General features: G+C 38.7%; 1 protein-coding gene across 3 annotated transcripts in view; it reads right to left on the bottom strand.

Annotated features, from left to right (window-relative positions):
• The window catches only part of pde1cb (phosphodiesterase 1C, calmodulin-dependent b), a 173,183-nt gene that overhangs the window by 105,041 nt on the left and 55,459 nt on the right, over positions 1-12,683 (bottom strand). The gene's annotated exons all lie outside the window — the stretch shown is intronic.

The following is a 12,683-nucleotide window of genomic DNA, read 5'->3' as shown; positions in this document are numbered from 1 at the left end:
TACACGTACCCCTCATCACTGTCAATATCTTGATATTTTCATTGTAGCTTCTTGTTGCTATTTTTATGCTAATCTTATGCCAAAGAATAAAATGCTTCATGATAAAATATAGTTATGTTTTTTAAGAGTTTTCTTTGTATGAAAGACATTTGGCAGAACAAATCGAATAACTGAATATAAATCACAGACTTGGATACGTCTGTGGGCCTTCAGGACCTCCAAGACCTTCTCTGATGTCAATTAACATATCTGAAACATGTGTTGTAATTAGATTTTGTTCATGAATACTTATTAAAAAGTGTCCGTCAGCTTCCGTACATTGTTATCCTCCTGGTTGTGCTGCTTCCAGATGTGTGGTTTCATATTTAGGCCTTTAACCACACACATTTCAGCCATTACGTGTTGGTAAGATCAAATTTCGGCCTGAAAGCCTTCAGTATTGTTTGTGAAGGCCTCCTGTAGCAATTACAGAGGTGTCAATTACGGTGTTGGTTTAGCAAATCAGATTTAAGAATGGGAAAGTGAGGGCTTCCTGGAAAGTTTCGGGGAGCGTCAGCTAGGGAGCAGTAATCCACCAAAGTCTGACATATGTTTTTCTACGAAATTATAATATATTTTATTTTTTCACTGTAAAGTGAAGTTTTAACTCATTCAAACGTTGAACTTTTTATGCTAAGCAACTTTAATGTCAATCAATTCTCTGAAAAACACACAATAAAATGTTCATTAAAAATATTGACTTTTCAGTGCAGCAACAAATAAACTATGGAATACCAGAATAAAGTTTATATTTGTCAACTAAACACAGTATCACTGAAAAACACAGGACACAAAGTATTTACAGATGCACAAAAAAAGATAAAATTCTAACAAATGTAATATTTTTTATACTCTAACACCACATCACCAAAGGCCATCACTATAGGCCTAGGTGTGAAATGCATGGCCCTCCGCTGGGATAAGTACTGCAAAAAGGAATGGAATTGGATTCCTCTCTAATAGATTTTTACTGTTGGTTTTCAGCCTCTTAAATCCAGATTCCACTGGACAAATAAGTTAAAAGTCGCCCACGAGTCTCACTTGAAGTAGAAATCTGTCAGAACCCGAACAGACAGTAGACCCAAATGCGTAACGTTTTCACACCAAGCTTTAATTACGGGAGCGGGGCAGTCATGCGCGGGAACACAAACACCAGCGATTCGGCGAACGCTGGGCAGAAGAAGCGGGGCATAGAAGTCAGGCAGGGGAAAACAGGAAGCAAGGGGCAGACGAGCAGGATACTGTACAGGACGGGACAGACGTGATTGATACCGGATACAGGATACAGGTGAGGACGGGACAGGCCGGATCGATACCGGATGCAGTATAGTCGAGCAAGATACAAGTAAGGACGGGACAGACAGGATCGATACCGGATGCAGGATACAGGTGAGGACGGGGCAGACGGGATTGATACCGGATACAGGCTACACGAGCAAGATATAGGTGAGGACGGGGCAGACGGGATCAATACCGGATATGGGATACATGAGTAGGATACCGGACAGGACGGGGCAAACGGGATCGATAACGGATACAAGATACCGGACAGGGCGGGACAGACAGCATCGATACTGGATGCAGGATACAGGTGAGAATGGGACAGGCGGGATCGATACCGGATGCAGGATACACGAGAAAGATACAAGTGAGGACAGGACAGACTGGATAGATACCGGATAGGACGAGACAGACGGGATCGATACCGTATATAGGAGACACGAGCAAGATACAGGTGAAGACGGGGCAGACGGGATCGATACTGGACGCAGGATACACAAGCCGGATACAAGTGAGAACGGGACAGAAGGGATCGATACAGGATATACGAGCCGGATACACGTGAGGACGGGACAGACGGGATCGATACAGGATACAGGAGCAGAATACTGAACAGTACGGGACAAACGGGATCGATACCCGATACAGGATACCGGACAGGACGGAACAGACGGAATAGATACCGGATAAACGAGCAGGATACTGGACAGGACGGGACAGACGGGATCGATACCGGATGCGGGATACACGAGAAGGATACCGGACAGGAGGGGAGAGATGGGATCGATACCGGATACTGGATACACAAGCAGGAAACCGGACATGACGGGACAGAGTCAAAATGCTTGCCTTGCAAGTGCAGAGGTTTGCTGAAGAACTGACAAGGAGTGAATGAGAGCACCGAGTTTAAACAGGAAGGGAGCCAATCAGGCAACGAGCAGCAGCTGGCGCCAAACAAGCGGGCATGGGTGAGGGCAATAGGTAATCGTTTCAGAAATCAATGGAAATAATTTTCTAACATGGGTCACCACTGGTATAATCATGGCTTTTTGATTCTTTTTGTCGAATATCAGTTGAAAAGGAAAATCCACCTATTTTTAACGGTGACTTGGGCCAGCCCTTTGCAGAGTTGTTTTAGAGTAATGATTACATTTATGTTGCCTAGAGATCAGCGAACATGTTAAAAACCTCCGGAGCAGAGTCATTATTGGTCTTATCAACATGTCATCATCCCTCGATTACATCACATTTCTTAGGTTGGCGTCCTCTTGAACCACTAATTAGCGATGCCTAACCGTGCACCGGTTCAAAAGCCAAACGCACACGCTTCAGCAAACCAAGGAATATATTTGTACTTTTTTGGGGTGCCTTGTCACCAAACCTAGCTCAAAACACTCCCCAAGCCCTAACATACAGCTGTGAAAATTTTAACAAAAATCGCTTTAGCCGTTTCGGAGTCTATAGGGCACATACCAATATAAACACACGCGCAACACAAATCAGGATTTATAAATAAATTTAGATATATTTTGATTAGATCAGATTTGGTTTGGATTACATTTAGATAAATGGATTTGAATTGGGTAGATTTAAACTAGATACATCTAGATTAATTAGATAGATTAGCTTTAGAAGACAAACAGTTGATAGAATTTATAGTTTAAAAAAAGTATGGATTAAATACATTAAGTATCTCCTTTAAATGTCTGTGTGAGGTCCATATAAAAATAATTCATACCCAGGTGAAGACAATGATTCTTTGCTGTAATCCAAATTGTATATTGATCCATTCTCTTGAACGGTGCATTCCAACCAGTCTCCAACTGTGAGCCGACAGTCTTGGAACTGAAACACTCACGTACTAAGAAGTCAGTATTTAAGCAGATTACATTATCTGCAAAACCTTGGAATCGATTTACTACGAATACAGTTTCTCTTAATGTTTATAAAATGTATTGATTACAAAGTACCACATAGTATGAAAGCAAACGTTAACTCCTCAGCCAGTAAAAACATTTGCCGTTGTGAAACAGTAATATAACTTAAGCAATTTAACTGTAAAAACGTTTACATGTCCACTCAAAACTTCAATTTTTTTAGATGTTTTTTTAAAGGGAAACTATCTACATGACCTCATGTTTGCACCAGTTAGATAGTAGGACAGTTTCTACCAACCAACTAAAAAATAATCTGAAAAATAAAAACTTAATGTGTCACTTGACTTGACTTGACGTGACAAATTTGAAATAAAAATAAAAACCTTTAAATTAAAATAAATGATTCAAATGAAATGAAATAATTTGAACTTTATTTTGCTCGAAGGTTATATGACTATTTCTAGGACACTTGAGTCGGACGCACCTGTGTCAAAACAAATGTCAAAGGCAAATCTGACAGGCTGCTATGCACACCTCCAATTCTCAATATAAGGCTGCAAGTGCATATTCATAATTACAAAGACTTAGTGAAGCCAACTGGAAATGCCAGAGGACAGAGTCACGACTGCTCCTGGGGGGTGAAAAATTGTCACCACTGCGAAGTGAGAACACATATCGACATCTGAGCACACATAGAAACCTGAACTAACATACTTGTAATGTAAAAATACTTGTATTATAAGGATGTCAACCACGTAATTTTCTGTGTAGCATCCACCCTGCATTCATTCAGAATGGTCGGAAAAGAGCTTTTAAAATGATGGGTGACTATGTTCATGAAAGACTGGCGACTACAGAGCATAAATACTGAAAGGTAACTTTTGAGTCGTATTTTGTTTCACAATTCTTTCACAGGGTAATGGTCATAAGGTCATTTTCGCCCACTTTGTCTGTGCAACGATCCAACATGTTGTGAATGCTTCCCTCACTCAACACTTTTTTTAACCAATCAGAATCAAGTATCCAGTTCCCGCTTAGCTTGCTGATCACATGAATAATCAGCATTTTATAAACATACGCCAAATATTCTCGATATTTGTCCTCGAAGACCTAAGTTGGTGAACACCAATTTAAAAAGTCGCATGACAGAGTGTGATTACTGGACTTTGTATTGATAGGTGACCTTGTCATAGTAAGACACCCACAAGAAACACATTTTACTGCAAGTTATACTATAAGCTTTTTTTGTTTATTTGTATTTGTTGAATTCCTCAATTTTATATCGGGTGTGCCTTTGAATTTGAAAGGGGAGTGTAAATTTGCAAATAATTTTCTAAGGTTTTCAGCCAATCTCCAAACGTATTGCTCTTTGTGTGTGAAATAGGATCGTATTCTAAGGTTTGCTTAAAAGTTAACGAAATTAATTCAAAAATAGCCCATACAAATACACGAATACCAAAAATGAAGTCTTGTGAATACCAAAACACAAATATGAAAGGGTTTGCCTTATTGCTGAAAATGGGCTCTCTACTTCACCGTCCACTCACTGAGCAAACCATCCCACCATCGGCTCCACCAGCTTTATTCACACATTTTCAAACGATAATCTGTTCTTAATCACCTTATCTGGATGAATAAAGGTTAAATTACAGACAGACACAGACCCGAGGTAAGATCTTAAGCCCAAGCCCAAATTTAGGCTCAAGTCAGACCCAATAATTTCAATTTTTTAAGTTCGGGTCGAGCCGGGAATTTCTCCCATCAATGCCGAAGTGACTAAATCGGGAAGAACGCGAGATTTTCTGAAGAGCCGGCAGTAGCAATGTGTAGTATTATGTCAAGTTTGAGTTGGGGCTCGCGGGATGTGAACATATTAACATGTTTCTGTCACTTGCACTAACTAACCTTACTCCTGCATTCATTCTGTAGTTAGCTATCTGGACACAATCAGCACATGTGGTGGGAATTCCCCCCTCCAAACTTTTTAGTCAGTTTGTTCCACCACTACTTTTCTTTTCTGTAGCGGTAAAATTATCACAGAACAGTGCGAATGATATGAGACAGGTACGATAGGGCAAAAACGGTTCTAGAAACATCACCAGTGGAGAAAGCTGTCCAGAGTTGCGCCCTCTTTGGTGCCTAGACAACCCATGCGTTAAAGGATCTGTGGACCGTGAAACTGATGCTGTGGTTTATGGCCTAATTTTCAAAGCTTTAAAATTTTCGGGTCGACTCTTAATTAAATCAGTCAATGGAAAACACCCGCTAAATGTAACTTCTGCCGACACAGACATACAAAAGATGTAAATGTTTATACAGTCATGTTTAGCTTACATTCTACAAAAGACCAGCTTTAATTTGTTATCATAAATCCCCTTCCTTGAAGTCCTAACAGATAAAAAAAACTAGGTTTGCTTTGGGCTGGGTCTTGCAAATCAAATTAATTGGTCGGGCAAGGTCTGGGTAGGGCTTTAATACCCGCAGGCCTGGGTCTCGTTGGGAGTTTTTTGGGCCCAATCTTTCCTGTAATAGATAGACGACTTATATACTGAACTGTAACAGGCTGCATTAAAAATAAAATACCATGAGCTTCGGAACTGCTGAAGATAGTATGACACAATAACAGTGACCATGTGATCAGAAGTGACTCAAAAGAGTAAAAAAAACAGTTCCTGTTCCATCAAGCCCAACCCACTTAGGCTACTGCTCCCAACTCACAAATAATCTTCGCTTTCTTTCCATCATTGCAAGAACTGTTCTTTCTGCTTCTCTTTCTCCATCTGCATGAGAGGCTGTCCTGGTGTGTCAGTAATGACAATGTCCCAGTGTTCCTCTCTGCCAATTACCCCGCTCGTAATTACACGGACACATGTGGAGCTGTCAATCACGGTGCTCCTTCACACAGGAACTCACCCATCCGCCCCCTACAACCACCGAGAGAGAATCTGAGACCACAGACTGTGCTAAGAAAGACCATGTATCTCTTTTACGCTTGACTGCACCAGCAAACTGATGTCCTTTGTTGAAAACGGCAATGCAAAGGTGATTCGCAAAGCTTTATTGGTTTGCAGCCTTCTTATGAACTGCTGTCCTATTTACTTTCTTAATGCACTTTGTGCCAACCCATTCTCCAGATGGCGGACGACTGCAGATTCAATTTGTGATGTGAGCACAAAAACAATGCAATATTACACAGGTGTTTCGGCTTAATACGGTATACAAAGGCAAATACCGCATACGGTGGCCAGGTGTGGGGGACTAAGCTTATATTTAATTGATTCTGTGACCCTTGCTTGTATTTGAAACCACCAAACTCATTCACTCCCATGGCATATTAATATGTTTTCAGAGGCATTGTCTTTGAGTGCCAAAAAATAAAAACATGTTTTTATGTTTCATTTAAAAAAACTACTATAAAGGATTTGGCGTAGCTCATCACTGGGTATTAAGCTTTTGGTAATGATTTCAGTATGATAAATCACCATTAGATGGCGGGAATGGCTTTGTTTAGATTTTTGTCCAGACTTCCAGGGAATCCCCGCTTTCTAGTTCTGCTGCCTGTCCCCAGTGATTGAGAGTGGGGTTTGGGGTTTTTAAGGGTTATTGTTCTATCTTCGTTATTCATTATCCATTATCCGTTATCGATCAGTTCATAATACGCTACAAAGCCTAGGAGCCGGGACACTTACTCTCAGCCAAAAGGCCAAGCTAAGGTCCTAGCCCTAAAGCCTTGCTGCGATCATTGCGAATGCACCGTTCCCGGAAGTACTGCAATACCGGGCCGATGCGTGGAGTGGACAGAGCAAGCTCTTAGAGTGCCTAGGCATAGAGTGATGTGTGGTGAGAATAGCGTATATATGAATAAGGACAGACAGATGCTTCAACAGAGCTTTTTTCTTTATAAAAGTTATGACAAAGTCTCTTTGTCATCGTCAAGGCAGAGGGGGATGACGCATCGTGCACGCCCGCGGGACCGCAATCGCCATACTGACCAAAATTGTGTGATCACATCACCGTAAACATCGGGAACTGAAGTTCTTCCAAAGATCATGCATCATTTATGCATGAGTTTACCGTTCTTGCAATAAAATGTTATATTGCAAACAGAGCACCCTAGTGTTTATGGAACACATTTTCTGGATATCACAAATGCAACAGAAAAGGAACACCTAAGTAAAAGTTCTGCTTGAAAAGCATCCCTTCAGAAAAAGGAGTTTTTCTATAAAGTTTTCTTGTAAACGAATATTTTGAAGAGACTTACCAATGTTCAGCCATTGTCTACCAAACAGTGGTAAAGCTGGAAACATACGACAAGCTTTCTTTTGACATGTCCTATGCATATAAAGCTACAGAGTAACATTTTCTGTAGGCCTTCAAAAAAAGAGTCAAAATGGCATAAACACAGGAGGAGGTGGAGGATTCTGGATGAATTTTGGGTCAAGCTTGGGGTTCAGAACTTACTTCTAATTTCAATAATCACCAAAGGTCCATTATCAAAGTCCTTTGAAACCAAAATCTGAAATGATGATACATAAGTTCTAAAAAAAAAAAGGACAAACTCATACTAATATTACAGAACAGTTTCCAAAAAAGGTAGGAGAGATATAGAGTCAAGAGTTTTCAGATTTACAATTATGGTTCCTCATGGTAAAACGTGCCTTACGATCACAATCTGGTTTCAATATTTACCAAAAATAAACGATGACCAAATTTCTTAATTTATTTTGATATATAGATGTAGACAGTTCTAAAAAATTGCTTTTCATTTTAACTTTAAATAATCTACCTCTCCAGGACTGAATTGTGGTTTATAAGATGCAGAAAAAATTCACTCCAATTTAGTCTGGCAAAATTGGGCCATTAACATAGTTAAAAGAATCAAGTATGATAGGCTGCTTAGGTTTTGTTAAAATGATTCCATAATACCATTACCAAGCCTAAACCAGATGGTAATATGTGTATTCCACATTACAAAGCTATTTTTTAAATGTTTAAAAAATAAATATTCAACCTTCATCATCATGAAAATGAAAAAGCAAAAGTGTCATTTTCTGGGCTTCTGAAATATGTAGTGTTTCATCGGTATAAAGGACATAAGAGAAACAGCTGTCAATTATTGGAAATAATTGAGGTGGAATAATGCATTCAGATTTTTGTGACGTGCACATTGTTTGTGGCAGTGTTTACCAGCTACTACACATTGCTACTGCCAAGCAATGACAATTTATGTCATGTATGAAATACAGATCTATAAGGATATTTAAACATATAACTATTATTGGTAATTGTAGTTCTTTCATGTGGAGAATTGCATGATGATATCAATGACAATGATTTGTTTTTATTTTTGGCAGCAATCAAGATTATAGCTTGCTAGTAACTGAGGTTTAACTTCAAGTCCCGCATATGCTAGAGTAGAGAAACGTAAAAAAATCCTTTTCAAAGAAATATAAAAAACAAGTAGAGCAATTACACTGCCTAGCAAAGGCATTGCCCCCCAAATAAGTTTTTGGCATATTTGTCATACATTTCAGGCTTCAAACTTAAAGATAAAAAACTGAAAATATATTTTTTAAGAATCAACATGCTAGACACAATTGTAGGGTAGAACAACAATATTTCAACATTTTATATCATTTTTACATAAAAAACTGAGTATGTGTTGAAAAAATATTGCCCCCCTGTTCTGTCAGCTCAGCTACCTTACTCCGGAAGTTCCCTGATGACTTCCGTAAGATTTAATGTTGACCTAAATGACAAAAATGACTAACAGAGTGCACTGGTGTGTCATCTGAACAGACAGCATTATGAAGCGTTATGAAAGCATTAAGAAGACCAACAAACACAAAAGACAGGTTTAGGATTAAGTTGTGGAAAAGTTCAAAGCAGAATGGGATACAGGAAGATTTTGCAACATTTACACATCCCTCAAAATGGAGAAAGCAAAAAACCACTGCAAACCAACTAAAACCTGACCGTCCCTCTCAACTTTTAGCCCAAACAAAAAGAATACCACCGTAATAATAGAAGCAACCAAAAGGACCATGATCACCAGTGTTGGGTATGTTACTTTAAAAAAAAGTAATCAGCTATGGTTACTCACTACTTCCTCCAAAAATTAACTGAGATAGTAACTAAGTTACTCTATATTAAAAGTAACGAGTTAACAGGGAAAGTATTCATTTACTTAAAAAAAAGCTGTATGTCAAATGATTTAAAATTTCTTGAGCAGTATTCTTATCGGTTAAATAGAGAACAGACAAGTAGTCGAGCAAAACTTGTAGGAACATACCCAAAAAGACTTTGATCACAGCAAAAGGACATTGTACAAATTATCAACTCAAACGGGACCCATATTTTTGCAATGCCTACTTTTCAATTTTGTATTTGTTAGCACAATATAACATGTTGAATAAATATGGTTTCTTTTCACAATCGTGCCATACATTTTGATGATTCCTAAAACATATTTTGAGGATTTTTTTCTGTTAATTTAAAGCCTAAAAAAATGGTAATTTGTCAAAAATAGAATGACATTTGATGTCAAATTGTGGCTTCTTAGCAATTTATTTCTGGCAGACCACCAGAGATACAGGATACATATTTGTGTGATACACGGTAGAGATGTTTCTCAGTTGGACAATTAGATGAATTGATTGATTGATATGATTTGAGTATTGTAACAAATAACGCACAATACAAAGTGAAAATAGCCAATCCATTCTATGAAAAGTTAATGTATTGCAGAAAATAGTTTAGCCAACTCTTGAAGAAGGCGCAACCACTAGATGATCAATTAATGATACATCACAGCATTAAAAGTTCCTGAGGCTGTTGAATCCGCGCAATTTATTCCAAGCAAATAATCGTTTGAGAAGCATGAAAAGAATAATGGCCGCCAACGGTCTGTTTGTTATCAATGAAGACACAGCCTTTATAAATGATGCTTAACTATCCATTACCCACTCATTCTGTACCATTAATTAAAGCTTTCACATTTCTGCTTGTACCACAATGCATTTAAGTGAAGTTAATAGAGGTCCTGATTTCCCCTGGGCATCTCAAACAAGAGACAAATGAAAGTTTCATACTGCTGTCGATAATGTGGCAGGAGAGTTATTTGTCAGAGATGGATACGGTTGTCTGTCTTGAACAGTTTGGTGCAGCCTTAATGTCTGCCCAACAAGGAGCTATCAATCAGAAGGCAAACTAAATAGAGATCAGTAATTCTGAATGGTAACAAGTATGACGTGATGAACGCAACTCAGATAACAGCACATTATTGGCTAAACTATAAACAGTATCCATTTACTGGTCATAAATTCAAGCTAAACAACCCTCTTGTATGCAAAAAAATACAGGTCTTGGTCACCTTTATTCAAAATGTACGCATTTATATAAGAGGACATTGAAAAAGTTAATTTAAAATGTTTTTTCTTTTGTGATTTTATAGATATATAGTACCCAATTAGAGATGTGAAACCAAATAACATTTTTAGAAATGCTTTTGAGCATAAAAAAACTGCAATACAGTGGTACCTCTACCCGTGAATGTCTCTAAATATGATAGTTTCAGGTTACAAAGTACCTGGACGGGAAAATATTGCCTCTAGTTACGAAGTCAAAAATACAGTACAGTACGTGCTGCTATTCGTCACTCCAAGAGTTTCCCTGATAAAAACAAATTAGCCGTTGCTTCATATCTGCCTGGCAACCCAGTTTGCTTGCTTTCAGCATGCTCTTCGTGTCACCGACACAGTTCAGAATTTAGTGGAGGCTTTTCAGTAAGATAGCCGTGAAGAGGACGCAGCCATCATTCAATCAGCCCAAATTAAAGACATGTCAGCAAAATTCCATGAAGTCTCAAAATTTGTGAAAAGGAATTACCAAGAAAAAGTATTTGAAAGTTGGGCTATTGCAACATTTGACATGCGCATTTTCTACCAATTGTCAAAAGCCGGCAAACGCAGCCGTCATTGGATCAGAAATGCGAGGCAAAAAGGTAAATTCATATTTGTATTATTTTCTTTATTATCTTTTTTTTTTACATTATGTAGCTCTAGTTTTATGTTAACTGTGCGATAATCTAATTTCAACATGTATCCGTTTCCTGCTCTGATGCTCTTTGAATGCCATACTGTACTTTTGGGGGTCTTATTGCATTTACATAAAAATGCGTCTCTACTTAAAAAGTTTTCAGGTTACAAAGCTACTCCCAGAAACAATTCAATTTGTAAGTAGAGGTGCCTCTGTACTTGAACTTAGGCCCAGAGAAACATTTTTTTTTTAAATCCCCGATTTAACTGGCAGACTCTAATGAAAAGAAGCAGAGTCAATATTCTGAGAAAAGTTTAATTTCAGCTTCAGGTAAAGCAATATTGTTTCTGTCCGAAAGTGCAACAGCAAACAAGTTCTAGATACTCAACAGAAGCCTCAAGGGTGCAGGAAAGCACAATCCATCTACATTTGCTGTTGGGAAATGGAGGAGTTTAACCATATCCCCTTGCGGAGAATATTAAAAAGGAAACTCAACTAATATGTCATACCAAATATGTGGGCTGCTCAGCCACTGGTGTACGACTTGTGTACCACACTACCAAGCTGCCAAGTTTGTTATTTCCACTAAAGGTTAGATTCTGCCATGTCTTCCCCCTTTGTTCTATCACCAGTTATTCTGATAAAGCTTCAATAGACTTAACTATTCCAATGGGCTATTGAGTCATCAGGGATGGGTTTTGTGACCTCAGTATCGAGTAAATGTATTTTTTGCCCGACAGTGTGGTTCTGCTGGCTCCAGCAAGCTACAATCTTAGCTCAATTACTCAATTTCAGACAAGGCGGCTACTGGAATATATGTGGGCCTGGTCCTCAGGCGGAATGAGTTGATGTACGTCTTCGGGGCTAAATTGAATATTGAGTCTTCTTACAAGTGAAGCGGAAAAAATAAATCTATAAATCAATACAGAATCAGCATCAATGCAGTTGCTGTAAGTCTGCATTATATCAACCTACTTTCCCACCCTCATGAGCACTGGGCCATGATCTGGCAAAACACATAAGCATTGGGGCCAAAATGGTTGAATTGCAGTTAAACATTGGAGAAGAGGGATCACCCTGCAGGATCATCTAGAAAGGTATTACAAAACAGTTGCTGCTTGTCTACATAAGAAAAGCCCAGATGCAGTGGGCTAGAGTATCTGGTAAGAATGCTTCCTGGATGCCTCCCTGGTGGGATGACTTGGGGCCAAGGGGTACCCTGGGATATTTTGGAGTACATTTACTGGCTTTCCCCGAAAGGTCTCAAATATGTGAGAGCTAAAAAAAAAAACCTCCCCTTTAAGCTGTTCCCCTCAGCTTAAAGAGATTAGATGCACATATGTTTTGACAACAACGACATATTTACTTAATTCCCAAAACCATCGAGCCTTGGATATTCTTTAGGGTATTTCTGTGCTCTATTTTTTTTATTTTTTATTTTTTTTTTTA

This window comes from Urocampus carinirostris, chromosome 1, assembly GCF_059441175.1.
Source record: "Urocampus carinirostris isolate Australia breed hairy pipefish chromosome 1, RoL_Ucar_1.0, whole genome shotgun sequence".
NCBI classification, from domain to species: domain Eukaryota; kingdom Metazoa; phylum Chordata; class Actinopteri; order Syngnathiformes; family Syngnathidae; genus Urocampus; species Urocampus carinirostris.
The sequence above is the reverse complement of the archived record's forward strand: the minus strand, read 5'-3'. Positions and strand labels throughout refer to the sequence as shown.